This window comes from Psammomys obesus, unplaced genomic scaffold (assembly GCF_907164565.1).
Source record: "Psammomys obesus unplaced genomic scaffold, mPsaObe1.curated_primary_1811, whole genome shotgun sequence".
Taxonomy (NCBI): domain Eukaryota; kingdom Metazoa; phylum Chordata; class Mammalia; order Rodentia; family Muridae; genus Psammomys; species Psammomys obesus.
In genome coordinates, this window is record NW_026593286.1 from 37,905,726 (window position 1) to 37,924,801 (window position 19,076).

At 37.5% G+C, this 19,076-nt stretch overlaps 1 pseudogene; it reads right to left on the reverse strand.

Moving 5' to 3' along the window:
• Window positions 1–12,878: 12,878 nt before the first annotated feature.
• LOC129683826 (geranylgeranyl transferase type-2 subunit beta-like) lies at window positions 12,879–14,284 on the reverse strand (annotated as a pseudogene).
• Window positions 14,285–19,076: the final 4,792 nt, after the last annotated feature.

Consider the following 19,076-nt stretch of genomic DNA (forward strand, 5'->3'; position numbering starts at 1 on the left):
CTTTTTTTCCTCATGATCTAGTAACTAACAACTGCTGGGGAAGAGGGAACTATAGGATACATATCTAAATAGAGGATATTTGACAGAGTAATCTCAAATGGCCAAGAAACACTTAAAGAAAAGCTCAACATTCTTAGCCACCAGGGAATGCAAACCAAAAATACCTCAGCTTCCATCTTAACTGTCAGAATAGCTAAGACCAAAACACCTGTCTGCTTGTCTATACAATGGAGTATTACTCAGCAATGAAAAATAAGGAAATCATGAAATTTGCAGGTAAATGGTGGGACCTGGAAAGGATCATCCTGAGTGAGTTGTCCCAGAAGCAAAAAGACATGCATGGTATATACTCATTCATATAAACATACAACATAGAATAAACCCACTAAAATCTGTACATCTAAACAAACTAAGCAAAAGAGAGGACCCTAACTAAAATGTTCAATCCCCATCCTGAAAGGCAAAGAGGATGGGCATCAGAGGGCCTCTGAAAGCCAGAAGAAAACAGGAAACAACCTTGAAACCTGCCACAGAGGACCTCTGAAAGCCTCTGCAGTATAGACTGTCAAAGCAGATGCTGAGCCTGATGGACAACTGATGGGCAGAGTGAATGGAATTCTATGTAAGAAGTGGGAAATAGTAAGAGCTGGAGGGGACAGGAACTCCACAAGCGAGCAACAGAACAAGATAATTTGAACACAGGGAATTTCCCAGAGACTCATACTCCAACCAAGGACTATTCGTGGAGATAACCTAGAACCCCTTCACAGATGTAGCCCATGGCAGTTCAGTGTCCAAGTGGGTTACATAGTAATGGAAAGAGGAACTGCCTCTGACATAATCTGATTGGCCTGCTCTTTGATCACCTCCCCCTGAGTGGGGAGCAGCCTTACCAGGCCACGGTAGAGGACAGTGCAGCCACTTTTGATGAGAACTGATAGACTAAGATCATAAAGGAGAGGAGAACCTCCCCTATCAGTGGACTTGGGGAGTGGCATGCATGCAGAAAGGAGAGGGAGGGTGGGATCGGGAGGGGAGGAGGGAGGGGCTTATGGGGGATACAAAATGAATAAAGTGTAATTAATAAAAAAAAAAGAAAAAAAAAAGACCAAAACACAAGGACAGATCATGCTGGCAATGACATTGTGCAAGAGGAACCCTTCTTCATTGCTGTGGGAATGGAAATTTGCACACTCACTTTGGAAATCATCTTGACATTTTCCCAGAAAATAGATCTATCTCAGCATCCAGCTATACCGTTCCTGGGAATATACCCAAATAATATTCCACCACACCATAAAGACATTTGCTCATCAATGCTCATAGCAGTTTTCTTCATAATAGACCCAAAATTGAAACAACCTAGATGTTCTTCAGCTGAAGAAAGGAAATGTTGTATACACAAGAGAGTATTACACAGCCATTAAAAACAATGACATCAGAAAATTTGCAAACAAATGGATGGAACTAAAAATATCATCCTCAATGAGGTAACCTAGACCCAGAAAGCAAACATTGTATGTACTCCCTTATAAGTGGATATTAGTCTTAAAGTAACAGATAGCCATAGTACAAATCACAGATTCAAAGAAGCTAAAGTAAACAAGGGTTACTCAAGAAGGGAGTGTAACTCACTGAGAAGGGAAAATAGAATGGATATTATCTGTGTACCAGAAGGAGAATGGACTAGAGTTGAGATGGAAACCTGAGGAATGAGGTGTGGAAAGGATGGAGGTAGAGAGTTCTAGTAGAGACAACTGGAATTGGGTGAGGATGGCATCTCTGGCAGGAGTGAGACACTAGGGCAATTAAAACTCTCAAGCATCTATAATGCTGGCCCTAGATAAAATTTCTAGTGTGAGGGATATGGAGCCTGAATCAACCCTCTCTTCTAACTATGTGAGACTTCCAGTGGAGGAGTTGTGACACCAACCTAGCAACAAAACCTTCTGCCTACAATTTTTCCTACCTACAAGATGTGTAGAGGCAAAGATGAAACAAAACATGATGGAATTGAGACCCATGCCGCGAGAGGAAGACCACCCCTGGCACTGTTAATGCTATTTGGCTCTACCTGCAAACAGGAGCCTAGCAAAAGCAGCATCAAAGAGCCTTCCCAGAGCAACTGATGGAAACAGATGCAGAGACCCACAGCCAAACATTAAGCAGACTTTGGGGGCATTCTGCAGAAGAGCAGAGGAAGGATACTAGGAGCCAGAGGGGTCAAGGACACCACAAGAAAACCTACAGAATCAACTAATAGAGCCTCACAGGGACTCAGAATGATTGAACTACCAACCAGGGAGCACATATGGGCCCTCTGCACATATTTAACAGTTGTGTAGCATGTACACTCCCAACAGTGAAAGCAGGAACTGTCTATGACTCGAGTGCCTGCCTCTAGGACCCTTTGCTCAAACTGAGCTGCCTCTTATAACCTCAACTGGAGAAGGTGCACCTAGTCTTACTGCAAGTTGACATGTCAAGGCTGCTTGATATCCATGCAAGGCCTCCATTAATTCTGAGGAGAAAGGGAAAAGGAGTAGATGGTGGGAGGAGGAAGGTTGAGGGTTGGCCTGGGAGGAGAGAAGACAGAGAGGATACTCCTGTCAGGATGCAAAGTAAATTAGTTTCAATTTCTTAAGCACGAGCATTTAACTGTAATATAGAATGTAAAAATTACACCACCATCCCATAAGTAAATACTTTAATCTATGAAATATGACTTTCTATGTTCTGCGAAATAATTTTATTTAATGAGAGGGTTCTGCTATTTTGCACTAAATGACAACAAAAATTTATCTTAATAAAATATAAACTGGACATGTAATGAAACAAATTGGCTAACAACATAGTAAGTTAATTTTTAACTTAGTATTTTAATATGGTATATCTGATCAATCTGTACCTTTTAATTGTATTATATTCAATCTATTTTTCTTTCTTTCTTTTTAAAAATTCATGTTCTTTCCATTTATCTTGATGGTAGAACCATTTGTCCTATTAGGTAGTAAACAACAGAAGCAGCCAAAGCCAAAGCAAGATAGAAAAAAAAAATATAGAATCGTATTAGCTATAGTTGATAGCATGGGGCAGACTAAACTTCTCTGAAATGTGAAGAGTGTCCCATTACTGGCTCTCAGCAATTGAAGTAGAGGTGGCTGTGCCCCAGGTTCCTTTGTAAGTTGCTGTACACTAGCTTCACCTGCTGAGCGGTTGGATTTCATGACAGTTGTTGAATAAACCCTGAAGGCTTTTAGGCTGGAGCTTTAGGGATCATTGTATTTCCCATTCTTTGCTTTTGTTGAAAACATAATAAAGACAGGTCTCAGCAGTGTGGGAGACACATGCTGAGATAGGAATGATTATTTAGAATTGTTTATTTTTACAATGAGCACTTGAAGGATTTATATTTCAAATTTATATCATTCAGTGTGTCATAAAAGATACATAATTTGCCTTAACATGGTGCAAGACATTGAAAATACATATCAGTCTATTGGCCTATTGGGTCAGTGTACAGACCCCCTTCAAGGAGATAGAAAAAGTGTCATAGGTACACTTAGGTATAGTTATTTTAGAACACACTTATCTCTCAAGAATGTGCAAATGGTATCTAGTCACACAGATATAAGTAAAGCATAAGATGAATATATGGCCATATATATATATATATATCGTGTGTGTGTGTGTGTGTGTGTGTGTGTGTGTGTGTGTGACATTAAGGCTGACAGAGTTATTCTGCAACTATAGCAACAAGCAGTTCTCTGAACAGAGCAACTCAGGTAAAAGTGTTGTTTGGATGAACTCCAGTTTTATTTCCCAATCAACTAATTTTAAAGTGCAGAGTGAATTATTCATAGTCACATTCCCAAGCACAGCATGTTTTATTTCCAGAGGCACCAGTGTTGCTTGTCTGTCTATGTTATACCTAGAGGTGTGTACCCAACCTTTCATCTTGCCTCTCTTCTCTTCTCTAGAGTAGGAAAAAAAAAAAAACTTCATTTCAAAGTCATGTAGCTTGCATGTTTCCTATTACTTTCTATGAGAAAAATGGTCTTGCTTCCATCAAGTTAGAATGTAAGTCTAAGAAGGCTCTTTAGTGGGTGTTACATATATTGGGGTAAATTTTGTATGTGCCATTTCAATTCATTTTGGAAATTTTAGAAAGGTCCATATGATTTTTTATCATTAAAAAAAGAATTTATGTAAGAGCTTATGTTTAAATCTGACTTTTTAAATAACTTTCTTTTGAAATGGGTTGTGAATAAAAATTGTAGCTAAATATTTCAGTAAAAAGTTAGATACCTTAATTACTGGCTAATGGGCAATTAATAAAGCCGTAAATTTATTTCTAGCATACTATGTAACTCGTATGTGAGAAGTATTAATACCCAATGTTTACACAAACTTGGCTATTACTACATCAATAGGCTGTGAATGTAGCACCTAGTTTTTCAGGAATAAATTTTTTTAATCGATTTTTTTATTTAATTTTTTATATTAATTACACTTTATTCACTTTGTATCCCCCCCTGTAGTTCCCTCACTCCTTCCCTCACAATCCTTCCCTTCCTCCTCCTTTTCCATGCATGCCCCTCCCCAAGTCCACTGGTAGGAGAGGTCTTATTTTCCTTCCTTCTGATCCTACTCTGTTAGGTCTCATCAGGAGTGGCTGCATTGTCTTCCTCTGTGGCCTGGTAAGGCTGCTCCCCCCTAAGGGTGAGGTGATCAAAGAACAGGACAATGAGATGATGTCAGAGACAGTCCCTGTTCCCATTACTATGGAACCCACTAGGAGACTGAACTGTCATGGGCTACATCTGTGAAGGGGTTCTGGGTTATCTTCATATATACTACATGGTTGGACTTGCTAGAGCAATAAGACAATTGAAGGAGATCAAGGGAATACAAAGCAGAAAGGAAGAAGTCAAAGTATCACAGATGATATGATAGTATAAGTGACCCCAATAATTCTACCAGGGAACTCCTACAGTTGATAAACACCTTAGCAATGTGACTGGATACAAAATTAACTAAAAAAAAAAAATCAGTAGCCTTCCTGTATACAAAAGACAAAAGGGCTGAGAAAAAAATTAGGGAAACAACACCCTTCACAATAGCCACAAATGACATAAAGTACCTTGGTGTAAGCCTCACCAAGCAAGTAAAAGACTTGTATGAAAAAAATTTCCAGTCTCTGAAGAAAGAATTAGAAGAAGATTTCAGAAGATGGAAAGATCTCCCATGCTCATGGCTTGGCAGGATTAAAATAGTGAAAATGGCCATCTTATCAAAAGCAATCTACAGATTCAATGCAATTCACATCAAATTACCAACATAATTCTTTATAGACCAGGAAAGAAAAATTCTCAACTTCATTGGGAATAATAAGAAACCCAGAATTGCTAAAACAATCCTTTACAATAAAAGATCTTCTGGAGGTATCTCCATCCCTGATCTCAAGCTGTATTATAGAGCAACAGTAATAAAAACTGCATGGTACTGGCATAGAAACAGAATGAGGGATAAACTTTTAAATATTTATTGGTTTATGATCAAGAAGTTCGATTATTTTTAATTTTTACTCTACTATGATTTGGGACTTTCAACATGTATTAAATATTCTTGAAGTAAAGGTAATGGAAAATGAAAATTAATGTCAAATATATTCATTTCTTATACTTTTGATTTTTTGCTCACATATAAATATAATTTAGAAATATTTTGACTCAATATATTACTTCAGGTGGAATTCAATTTTAATTTTTAATGTTATCTGATTTAGTGATGAAAACTGACCAAATTGACTTGGAAAAGAAAGGGATTGTTTGACTTATGCTTCCATATTGCTGTTCATTATCAATGGAAGTATGGACAGGAACTCAAGCAGGGCAGGAACCTGAAGGCAGGAGCTCATGTAGAGACCAGGGAAGAGTAGTGCTTACCGGCTTGTTGCATGTTGTCAGCATGCTTTCTTTTAGAATGCAGGACCACCAGACCAGAAATGGCACCACCTACAATGGGCGGGGCCCTCCCTCAGATGATCAGCATTGCCTTCTCAGCACAAAGGAGTTTTATTTACTCCAGACAGAGAAAGGGCAGGGAATAAGAGATAAAGATTAGGGATAGAGGACAAGAGAGAAAGGGATATAAACAAAAAAGACGGGACAGTGGTATTTATTCCAGGGGACATAGGTCTGCCTCTGGATAGAGAGGAGACTGACACAAAGAAAAATGGTACTTTACAAAGTAAAGGGGAAAACCCTGTTTAGTATAAAGTTTTAAATTTTTTATTAAATTTTTATTATTTATATTAATTACAGTTTATTTATTTTGTATCCCAGCTGTAGCCCTCTCACTCATTCCCTCTTAATTCTACCCTCCCTCCCTCATCTCTTCCCTGCCTTTCTCTAAGTCTACTGATAGGGGAGGTCCTCCTCCCCTTCTGTCTACCCTAGATTAGCAGGTCTCCTCAGGACAATAGAGGGCCTCTGAAAGACCCTACCTAGTAGTGTATCAAAGCAGATGCTGAGACTAATAACCAAACCGTGGGCAGTGATCAGGGAATCATAGGAAAGAAGGGGGAGTTAGTAAGACCTGGAGAGGACAGGAGCTCCACAAGGACCAAATATATCTGGGCAGAAGGGTCTTTTCTGAAACTGATTCTCCAACCAAGGACCATGCATGGATATAATCTAGAACCCCTGCTCAGACATAGGCCATGGCATCTCAGTGTCCAAGTTGGTATCCTAGTAAGGGGAACAGGGACTGTCTCTGACATAAAATCAGTGGCTGGCTCTTTGGTCATCTCCACCCTTCATGGCAGGAGAAGCCTAGCTAGGACACAGAGGAGGACATTGCAGCCAGTCCTTATGAGGTTTTTAATTTTTTTCCTTTTTTTTGATTATTTTATTTTTTCTTATTAATTACACTTTACTCACTTTGTATCCCCCTTCGCTTGGTTCCCTTCCTCCTCCTGTCCCAATCCCTCCCTTCCTCCATCCTCTGTGTGCATGCCCCTCCCCAAGTCCACTGATAGGGGAGGACTTCTTTTCCTTACTTCTGATCCTAGTCAATTAGGTATCATCAGGAGTGGCTGCCTTGTCTTCTTCTGTGGACTGGTAATGCTGCTTCCCCCTCAAGGGGAGGTAATTAAAGAGCAGGCCAATCAGTTCATGTCAGAGACAGTCCCTGTTCCTATCACAATGGAACCCACTTGGATACTGAACTGCCATGGGCTACATTTGTGCAGGGGTCTTAGCTTATCTCCATGCATAGTCCTTGGTTGGAATAGCAGTTTCAGGAAAGACCCCTGTGCTCAGATATTTTGGTTCTGTTGCTCTCCTTGTGGAGTTCCTGTCCTCTCCAGATTTTACTGTTTCCCATTTCTTTCCTAAGATTCCCTGCACTCTGCCCTAAGGTTGCCCATAAGTCTCAGTATCTACATTGATAGTCTGCAGGGCAGAGCTTTTCAGAGGTCCTCTGTGTCAGGCTCCTGACTTGTTCCCTCTTTTCTTCTTCTTCTGATGTCCAGCCTCTTTGCCTTTCTGGGTAGGAATTGAGCATTTTAACAAAACTCCTCCCTCTTGATTGTTTTCTTTAGGTGTACAGGTTTTAGTAGATTTATCCTATATTATATGTCTATATGAGTGAGTATCTACCTTGTGCATCTTTCTGCTGCTGGGATAGCTCACTCAGGATGATCTTTTCCAGATACCATCATTTACCTGCAAATTTCACGATTTCCTTGTTTTTTATTGTTGAGTAATATTCCATTGTGGAGATATATCACAATTTGTGCATTCACATACTTATGGACACCTGATTTTTGACAAAGATGCCAAATCCATTCAATGGAAAAAAAGACAGCATCTTCAACAAATGGTGCTTGTCTAACTGGAAGTCTACATGTAGAAAAATGCAAATAGATCCATACTTATCAACCTGCACAAAACTGAAGTCCAAGTGGATCAAAGACCTCAACATAAAACTAGACACACTAAGCCGCTTAGAAGAAAAAGTGAGGAATACCCTTGAACTCATTAGCACAGGAGACAACTTCCTGAACAGAACACCAACAGCACAAGTTCTAAGAATAAATGGGACCTCATGAAACTGAAAAGATTCTGTAAAGCAAACGATACTGTCCTCACAACAAAACGACAGTCTACAGATTGGGAAAAGATCTTCACCAACCCTATATCTTACAGAGGGCTAATATCCAGTACATATAAAGAACTAAAGAAGTTAAACAACAAAAAATCAAGTAATCCAATTAAAAAATGGGGTACAGAGCTAAACAGAGAATTCTCTGCAGACGAATATTGAATGACAAAGAAACACTTAAAGAAATGCTCAACCTCATTAGCCATCAGAGAAATGCAAATCAAAACAACCCTAAAATTTCACCTTATACCAATCAGAATGGCTAAGATCAAAAACTCAAAAGACAACACATGCTGGAGAGGTTGTGGAGAAAGAGGAACCCTCCTCCACTGCTGGTGGGAATGTAAACTCGTACAACCACTCTGGAAATCAATCTGTTGCTTCCTCAAGATCCAGCTATCCCACTCCTAGGAATATATCCAAAAGATTCTCAAGTACACAATAAGGACATTTGCTCAACCACGTTTGTAGCAGCCTTATTTGTCATAGCCAGAAGCTGGAAACAGCCCAGATGTCCCTCAGTGGAAGAATGGAGGTTTTTAATTTTAACTGACTGTGTTAATTAAGTGAGTCAAAGTGGGATTTTTGATTGTTGTACCTTGGTAGTTAGCCTCAGGGGGAGAAATTGACCAAATAAGGGAATAGACCCTGGTGGCTAGCTCTAGCACTATAATCTAATGGTTTCTAGCAGGGGAGAAGGAAATGGGGAGAAGGGCAGGTCCTGGAGGAGAGATGCCCTCTATACTCTACCTAGTCAGTGTCCCTTCACTTCCTATTAATCACATATTAAGAAAACGCATTACAGGCTTTCTTGTAGCCTTATCTTATACAGGTATTTGCTCCACTGATGGTCCCTCCTCTCTGATGACTCTGGTTTGTATCAACTGGACATAAAACTAGCCAGCACAAATGTGAACATGATCAAATCATTTTCTTCAGTGTCTATAATTTCATAGGAATATACTGCTGAGGAGAGATGAAAGATTGTAAACATATCTCCTACACTTTATTGATGTCTCATAGTATACTTTACATATGTAATGTCAAACCACATTTCTTTTTAGTATTATACTGAGGCTTATTTATCATTTCTTTTCTGCTCTTTCTTTCCTTTGTTCCTTCCTTCTTTCCTTCCTTCTTTCTCTCCTTTCTTTCTTTTTTTCTTTCTTTGGTCACTCCTTTCCTGTTTATAATAATGCTGTATCTTGAGGTTTTTTTGTATGAGGAATTAGAGATTCAGTTTTGGTTTTGTAGAGTCTTTAAATTTCCTATAATATTCATAATGGATGAAGTTCTCTTCTCAAACAATTAATTGTAAAAGTAACATTAATTTGACAAATGCAATTGCTATCTCAGAGGTTTACTGCTGAATAATCTCACGGTTTCTAAATGTTTCTGAACTCTGGCGACCTAATTCAACTCAACTGTTCTGGCTCAAACACCTCTTCAAGCTGACTTATTCAGTCTGGCTTCTCTTGGCTTGTAATTGAATTGCTCTTTTTTGTCTCAAACTTACGCTGTCAATCTGTTCTGATCTCCTGGCTTCTTCTTATTCTCTAGCTTCACTGCCTCTGCTGACCTAAACTGAACTGCACAAGCTCATGAATGAATTCAACTCAATTGCACTGCATTCACTGCACTGACTCCCAATTGACTGAGCTCAACTAAAGTGACGGCTCAATTAACCTGCTAGAGCTGACTGAGCTAATTCAACTCTCCAAAACAACTGCCTCTCCCTGCACTGTCTTAAACATCTTTTTTTTTTCTTGTGCTGTCTTCATTAGAGTTGGGTGTATCCTATCTCTGACTCATTCTGTCAAATCTTTCTCTGATTCATCACTTTGTCTGTGTCTCAACTAAATGTACTTTAAAACATTCCTGCTTCCTTTTATAAACTAAACTTACTTTCAATGTTTGGGATTATAGAGGTGCACTAAGGATGTGTCTGTATTCCTGCCAGAGGGATTAGAGGTTTATGGTATCTGCACTCCAGCCTGCTCACACAGACTTAGAAATACTTGAGTGTGATCCTTTTCCAGAGTAGCCATGTTGCTGGATGTACATTTAATTATTTCAGGCTTTGATACTATAAAATACAACATTTTTTTCCTTTGTTCTCCTCCTTCCCAACCATCCCAGAGGCCCCACCTTATTGGCTTTCAATTTTATGACCGCTTTTACATTAATTGTTGTTATAGACGTGTGTGTGTGTGTGTGTGTGTGTGTGTGTGTGTGCACCCACATGTTTGTTTCTAAACAGGAAAAACAAGACTTCTAAGTTTATTTATTATGTAAATGCCTATTTTCAGGACCAATGGTTATACTTCCTTCAGAAAGACTACTCCTTTAACTATCACCATTCCTTATTTATCTGTAGTTCTATTTGTAGAGTTTGAGGCTTTGTGTGATTGTTTTGATCCATGTTTCATGTCTATTTGTGTCTTCTTTATTTAGCTTATGTATAGCAAATCATTTTGCTGAGGCATTGTATGTGTAGCTTCTGACATTCCTATGGGCCATGATTTCAGGCTCTTACAGTCTTTCCACCCTCTCTTTTGCAATAACCCCTAAGCTATAGAAGTTGTATTTAAAAATATCAGTTGGGTAGTATTCCATTGTGCAAATGTACCACAATTTCTATATCCATTCCTCCGTTGAGGAACATTTGGGTCGTTTCCAGATTTTAGTTATTATATTTTGGATATATACCTAGGAGTGGTATAGCTGGATCTTGAGGAAACATGATTCCTAATTGTCTGAGAAAGCACCAGATTGATTTCCAAAGTGGTTGTACAAGTTTGCATTCCCATCAGCAATGGAGGAGGGTTCACCTTTCTCCACATCCTTTCTAGCATATATTGTCACTTGAGTTTTTGATATTAGTTATTCTGATGGGTGTAAGGTAGAATCTCAGGGTGATTTTGATTTGCATCTCTCTGATGGCTAAGGACATAGAGTGGTATCTAGAAAAGATCATCCTGAGTGATGTATCCCAGAAGCAGAAAGACACACATGGTCTATACTCACTTATAAGTGGATATTCAATATATAAAATAGGGTAAACATACTAAAAGATAAGCAAGAAGGAGGACCCTGATTGGCCTGCTCTTTGACACTTCCCCCTGAGGGGGGAGCAGCCTTACCAGGCCACAGAGGAAGACAATGCAGCCACTCCTGATGAGACCTAACAGAGTAGGATCAGAAGGAAGGAAAAGAAGACCTCCCTTACCAATGTTGGGGAGGGGCATGTGTGGAGAAGGAGGAGGAAGGAAGGAATTCAAAGGGGAGGAGGGAGGGAACTACAGGGGAGATACAAAGTAAATAAAGTGTAATTAATAAAAAATTAAAATAAAAAGATTAAATAAAAATGTATGTAAAGGCAAAAACTTTAAAATAAGCAGATAATATTGAAAGAGTGAACTGTTTATACTTAATTTCATCCATCTTTGCATATAATAGAATAATATTAATGAAGTTCTTAGACCAATGCAATGAAGTTTACTGATTTTATAAGATTTTAGTTAATTAATGACTACCAAAGTATTTTCAGTTTAATTGTTTTATATTAATTTACCTTGTATAGTGGTTAAATAACAATTCTGTAATTAAGTAGACATAATTTGAAGTCTCAGCACTATAATTTAGAATCTGTAAAAACTTTGTTACTTGCTTGAATCACTTTTATTCTCTTATATAATTGTGCACAAAGTATATAGCATATACATTTACAGGTAATAAGAAAATAATTTAGTTACATATGATATTCACTGAATGTGCTTATTTTACTTTCTTGTCCCAATATTTGAAAAAAAAACAATAAGTCCTTGAGAATAAGTACACTAAAAACTATTTTTTTCCAAAATTACTGTGCTATTTACTTTTAAGTATTATCATTATATCAGTCTTAAATACATTTTCATTCATATATGTGCTATCACATTTGTACTTCTGTGTAATTTTTTCTTTGCTATGTGTAGTCATATAAACTCTTCATTTAATATAAAACTAAATGGATTTTTAGTCCATAGTTATTTTTGTGTAATAATTTATTGTTTAGATATTATAATACAATTAAAATATTTTTCCATTCCTTATCCTCCTTTCAAACTTTCCCACATACCTTTTCCAAATCTTCAAATTGATGGCATCCTTTTGCATAAAATGCCATTATGTTTATCATGTTCTGTTCTTATAAAGTAATATTGAAAAATATAATTTATTTGTTTTATCTTGTTCTATATTGGATGATCGTAGACTTACACACTGCACTGACAGTTTTTGAGCATATGTAACAACTTCTGATATTTGCATATTCTCTGGAAAGAGGTTTGAATATCAAATCTATATGGGAGCATTGGACATTATGTGATGCAAAGAATCATAGTCAAAAAGGAAAAAAAATGCAGTGAACATATTTTGAAATTGAGAAATCTCAAATGATCTTGAGTACTCTTATTAAAAATATGATTGAAAATAAATGTTATGTGAAATGTTTTAGTATCAATACATATATTACACAAAGTATGTACTATAAAATGTGGTCCATTTGGTTTCATATTTTTGAGGAATCTCCACACTGATTTCCAATTTGGTATGCCAGTTTACACTACCACCAGCAGTGACTAAATGCTCCCTTTTGGTCACACATGTGCCAACATTTCTTTTTCAGTCTTGTACATACTTTATTTAAATCATGAGTTTTAACTATATCAGTTAAAATCATTTCCAATCACCCTTTGAAACATTTCTTCACACATGCAAAAGACAGGACTAACAGGTTTGATCCCTTATTCTCCCAGAAGTGACAGTCCAGAAATGCCAAAGAAGGTGTGGTAGGGATCCACAATATTTCCTGCTGTCTGCTAAACCTCCTGTCTCTTCATCTTGAAATGCTAAGGTGAAATTTTGAAGCTTTTCTCTGTCAGTCCAATGAAGTCTCTCAGTTTTCTTTTTGTAGGCCAAAAGCTACCACAAATAGCACACATATGGTAACTTCTTGGGTCTTTCATTAAGCCTGCCTTTGGACAATTGTTATTCACAAATCCAAAGAAGTAAATCAATAGTCACTTGAAGCAACTTACTAGTTATCACGAGGAATCCTGTGCAACAATAGATCTGTCTGGCTTGAGATTCAGAGTCGTCTCTACACCCAATCCACCATCAAAATTCAAACAGGAAAAAACAAATTCAGTCACCTTTTCTGCGTTAATAGTACCAAGCTTGTCCAAGAAAGCCAAAGTTGCCACTGTACAGAATAAGAACCTTGTATCAATTTCTCCCCAAATATTTCCAGCAAATGAACCGTCTTCCTTCTGTAGACTCAACACATATGCCACAAACATTGTCTACATTGATAACATGGATACTTGTCAGAGACAAGCCCTGAGAAACTTCTGACCTTTTCTCATTCCCCCCACCCTGCTGCACCTGGTTGACCAACATCCTGCATGACAGTTGCAGAAATGTGCTAACTGTACCATGACTTCCCGAGATAACTGCAAAGTGTTCCAGGCCCGGGCCAAGAAGATTTTGTAACTTCCACCTTGCCCCTCCCTGAGTTCAGAAACTCTAGAGTAGGACTTTCCAACCTACCCCTCCCTGAGTGTTCTACACTGTGCTCCTCCCTCGCCCCGCCCCTATCTAAGGTTGGCCTTAAAAGCCTGCTCCGGTTCAATAAAATTTGACTCTTGAAAAGTGCACATTTGCTTGAGTCCGTTCTTCTCTCTCACCCGTTTTTCTTTCAGGCCTGGTCCTCTTCGGAGACCCCACGAATTACTAGTCCCGCAGGCGGGTAAAGATACTATCATACAGAGTAAGACTCAGGACAGCATTAAGAGTGTACAGCAGAGTGTAACGCTAACACTTATCCTCCACACTCATGCTGGCCTGACTTAACAAAAACCAGTATTTTTTCTCTATTCATGAGAAGAAGCTGTCCAATAAAGCCCATAACTGTCAGGCCACAATAGATGCCACAGTCTCAAGTACTCAGACACACAGTATTCATGATTATCTTTCTTTGTGCTATAGGAGGCAACATAATTGGCATGTTTCTCTGGCAGCAAACTGCCAGACTCATCTATTTGACAGTAATGTACTTCTGTGGTGTGCCCATGCAGAGCCTTCCCAGGCCAGTATTTATTCTCATCATTTTTTTAAACTGTAGTCATTCTCACTGTGGTAAGATAAATTATCAACATGTCTTTAAGTTGTATTTCTCTGGAGTCTAAGAGTGCTGATCATTAAAAATAATCATTTTTTTCTGCCACTTGTATTTCATCTTTTGAGAATTCTCTGTTAATTTTATGCACTGATTTTTTAATTGGGTTGTATATTTTTATTAATGTTCAGTCTTTTCGAGTTCTTTGTATATTCTAGCTAGCAAGCCACTGTCACGTATCTGACTTGTAAAGTTATTTTCCCCATTCTCTATGTAGCCCCTTCTCTCAAATGATATTTTGCTTTGCTATATTTCACTTTCATGAGGTCTCATTTATGACTTGTTGTTTAATATCTGCACTATTATGGTCTTTCTCAGAAACTTCTTTCCCGTGTCAGTGAATTCAAACATACCCCATACTTTCTCCTATTTCAGACTCAGGGGATCATTTTTCATGTAGAGGTCCTTGATTTATTTGGAGTAGGTTGTCTACAAGATGTAAAATAAGGATGTAGTTTTATTTTTCACTTGCAGTGGTCCAGTTTGACCAGCACTATTTTTTGCAGATACGCTCTCCAATATATATTTTTTACATCTTTGTCAAAAACAACCTTGCTGTAGATGAAGAGGCTTATATGTGTGTCCTCAGTTCTATTTCTTCAGCTAAAATATTTGATTTCATGTAAGTACAATGTTGTTTTGTTAGCATATCTCTCTAATCAACTTAAAACTAGATGGTGGTAATTCTAGCCATGTTTTTATTGTTCAGAATTATTTTGCCTATTCAGGATCTTTGTATTTCCCTGTTAAAGTTTAAATTTTTCCAATTACTGTAAAGAAATGAATTAAAATTTTAGTGGAGAAAAATGAATCCAAATATTTCTCTTCTTTTTAAAATAGAATATATTGAAGTAGTCACAAAATTTTATCTTATTCAATTTCGGGAGAATATATGAAGTATGTTCTTAAAATAAACGGTATTGTAAAATTGATTATTTCAGATATAGGCAAAATAGACACAGTGTATATAACTAGGAAAGGATTCTGTCACTGGATAATGATAAAGTAGGTACATGTATATTCAGAGTTTGATGGTCACATTTGCCCAATTTAAACTTATATTTAGTATTCTTCAAATAAGATTGTACTATGACAATGTCAATCTATACCTACTAAAATGAGTAAGAAAGAAAAATGATGTAAACCTATTGTTTGAACTAACTTAATATAGTTTTTATGTGCTATCATCACTAAGGCATTAAAAGTATAAGAAAGGCAAAAAATATTGTACTATGAATACTCTCTAAGACTCTTAGCTATTGGGCAGTGGTATTAACAAGTGTTGTAGGTGATGAAGACTAAATTAACATGCTAGACAGTTTTATTTTCTTGTTTAGTGTTAGTCTTCAGCATTTTTACTTGTAAGACACTCATCTGTTTAGTTGCTTCAGATAATACACAAATAGAATTAAAACTGTTTTCTAACAAGTACACTAATGCTTAATGCTTTGAGTTTAATTTCAGTAATCATGTCTTTGGTTAAATAAATTGTTGCCATTTAGCTAAAAGACACATTATGCTGAAAGACTAATGATGTAGGCCAAGTGTCACAATAAATGACTGTTTTTTATTGCATTGAAAATTGAAAACTTTTCTGATCTGAGTAGTAAAGACTGTAGAAAAACAGTCAATATATCTTATCCATAGTTATAAACTAAACAGCAAGACAACTAAGGTTACAAAAATTTCAGTTTTCTTTTTCTCAAATGTTGATAATTCAACATGAGAATTATTTTAGAAAGCAGTAAATAATTATGTATTATTAAAGTACAAAGAAAAGGAAAGTAGTTTGTTAATTATTTGTATTTATTAGCTTTTATAAATACATTAAATCTAAAAAAGATTTTCTTCAAAATGGTTAGTTAATTGAATGTAAATTAGCATATAGAGTTGATTAAAATTTTCATTAGTTGGTTTCTTCATAAATAAACAAAAATCACAATGAGTTATCCATTTTAATTACCATATTCACAAAATATTTGTATAATAAGAAATATGGTATTTTAGTTTAAAAAGGAGTAAACTCAGTTGTCAGCCTCATAGCTCCAAGAGTTTCTGAATCACAAAGAAAACCAAGACAAAACAAAAAGATTTTTTCACACGATCAAGTGAAATAAAACAACACAATGCAAGACAAAACATATGAGCAATTTACTTTGAATAACTTTAATGGGAATTTTGGATATTTCTCCAATATCATAATTTTTAATATATTCATTACAAAAGGTCAGCTCTTCAGAAAACTTCAGATAAGGTATTATAGTTGTAATAAATTTTAATCAAAATTTTGTCATATTATAAATATATGGAGATGTTTGAATCTTTTTTTAAAGATTCATTCAGTGCTAATCAAAGCACTAGTCATTAGAAGAGTCAAGGTTTAAGCGAGTCTGGTGTGCAACTTTATTCTTTTTTAATTAAATCTTTATTTTTCATATTAATTACAGTTTATTAGTTTTGTATTACAGCTGTAGCCCCCTCTCTCATTCCCTCCCAATCCCATCCTCTCTCATTTCCTCTCATGCCCCTCTCCAGGTCCTCCTCCCCTTCCATCTGACCCTAACCTATCAGGTCTCAACAGAACTGGCTACATTTTCCTCCTCTATGGCCTGGAAAGGTTCCACGCTCCAGTGGGAGGTGATCAAAGAGCCAGCCACTGATTTCATATCAGAGACGATTCCTGTTCACCTTACTAGGAGGACTCTGGGTAAGATGATCAATCCTCACTCAGAAAGACAAGCGAGATGGACAATGGAGGAAAGAGAAAACAGGAAACAGGACAGGAGCCTACCACAGAGGGACTCTGAAAGACTCTACCCATCAGGGTATCAAAGCAGATGCTGAGACTCATAACCAAACTTTGGGCAGAGTGCAGGGAATCTTATGAAAGAAGGGGAAGATAGTAAGACCTGGAGAGGACAGGAGCTCCACAAGGAGAGCAACAGAACCAAAATATCTGGGCCCAGTGGTCTTTTCTGAGACTGATACTCCAACCAAAGACTATTCATGAATATAACCTAGATAACCTAGAACCCTTGCTCAGATGTAGCCCATGGCCACTCAGATGTTTGAATTTTTACAGAGTAAATTTTTAAATATAAATGGAAGAAAATAGTATTTGCAACATAGGTGAGCTTTATGAAAAATTAAAAAAAAATCTTCAAATCTAGTGTTTTTCAATGATGTTTTATTTATTTATTTTAAGTTTTTAATTAAATTATTTTATTAGTTCAATTTACATCTCAGTCATAGGCCCCTCTGTGCTGTCTTTCCCGTCCCAACCTTCCCTCCTGCACCTCATCCCCCTAGTCCTCAGAGGCTAAACAACCTAAACAATAAGGAGGACCTTAGGGAAGAGGCTTAATCTTCATTCTAAAGGGAAAACTGGATTGACATCTGAAGTAGGAGAAGAAAGGGCACAGGACAGGAGCCTTCCACAGGGGTCCTCTGAAAGACTCAACCTATCAGGGTATCAAAGGAGATACTGAAACTCATAGCCAAACTTTGAGCAGAGTGCAAGAAACCTTATGGAAGATGAGTGAAAGACCTAGAAAGGACAGGAACTGCACATGGAGACCAACGGTGCCAAAAAACCCTGAGCCCTGGGGGTACATGCAGAGACCAATACTCCATCTAAGGACAGTGCATGGAGAGGACCTGGATCAGTTAACAAGTGTGAAGTGTGTTTCCAAGTAAGGGGAGCAGGGGTTGTCTCTGAACTCAGTGGCTGACTCTCTGATCACATCTTCATGAAGTGTGCAGCCTTGCCAGGCCACAGAGAAAGATGATACAGCCAGTCCTGATGAGACCTGATAGGCTAGGTTTAGATAGAAGAGGAGGAAGTTCTCCCCTATCAGTGGACTAAGGGAGAGGCATAGGAAGAGAAGACGGAGGATGGATGTGCCTGGGAGAGACGATGGAGAGGGCTAAAGCCAAGATACAAAGTGAACTAATTGTAATACATACATATATACATACATACATGCATAAATGATAGATAAATAATTTAAAACAAAAAACCAAAGTGAATAAATTATAAATAATAATAACAAAAAGGGATACAGAACTAAACAGAATTCTCAACAGAGGAATCTTGAATGGTGGAGAAGCATTTAAAGAAATGCCTCTGACATGAACTGATTGGCCTGCTCTTTGATCACCTCCCCCTGAGGAGGGAGCAGCCTTACCAGGCCACAGAGGATGACAATGCACTTCTCATGAGATCTGATAGGCTAGGATCAGAAGGAAGGAGAGGAGGACCTCCTTTATCAGTAGACTTGGGGAAGGGCATTCATGAAGAAAGGAGAAGGAGGGTGGGATTGGGAGGGGAGATGGGAGGGGTTTATGGGGGGATACAAAGTGAATAAATTGTAATTAATAAAAGTAAATAAAAAAGCAATGCTTACCTTCCTTAGTTATCAGGGAAAGGCAAATCAAAACAACTCTGAGATTCCATCTTAGACCTGTCAGAATGGCTAAGATCAAAAACTCAAGTGACAGAACATGCTGGCAAGGTTGTGGAGAAAATGGAACACTCGATATAAGAACCACACCACCAACAAGGTGTCCCTTTCCCCATTGGCAAGGGGAGCCAAAAAGTATATTTAGGCTTAATTTATACAGAAATAATATTATTTTACTTCTAGTAATAATGTATGTCTCAAAATTAAAATAAAGCAAATCAAAA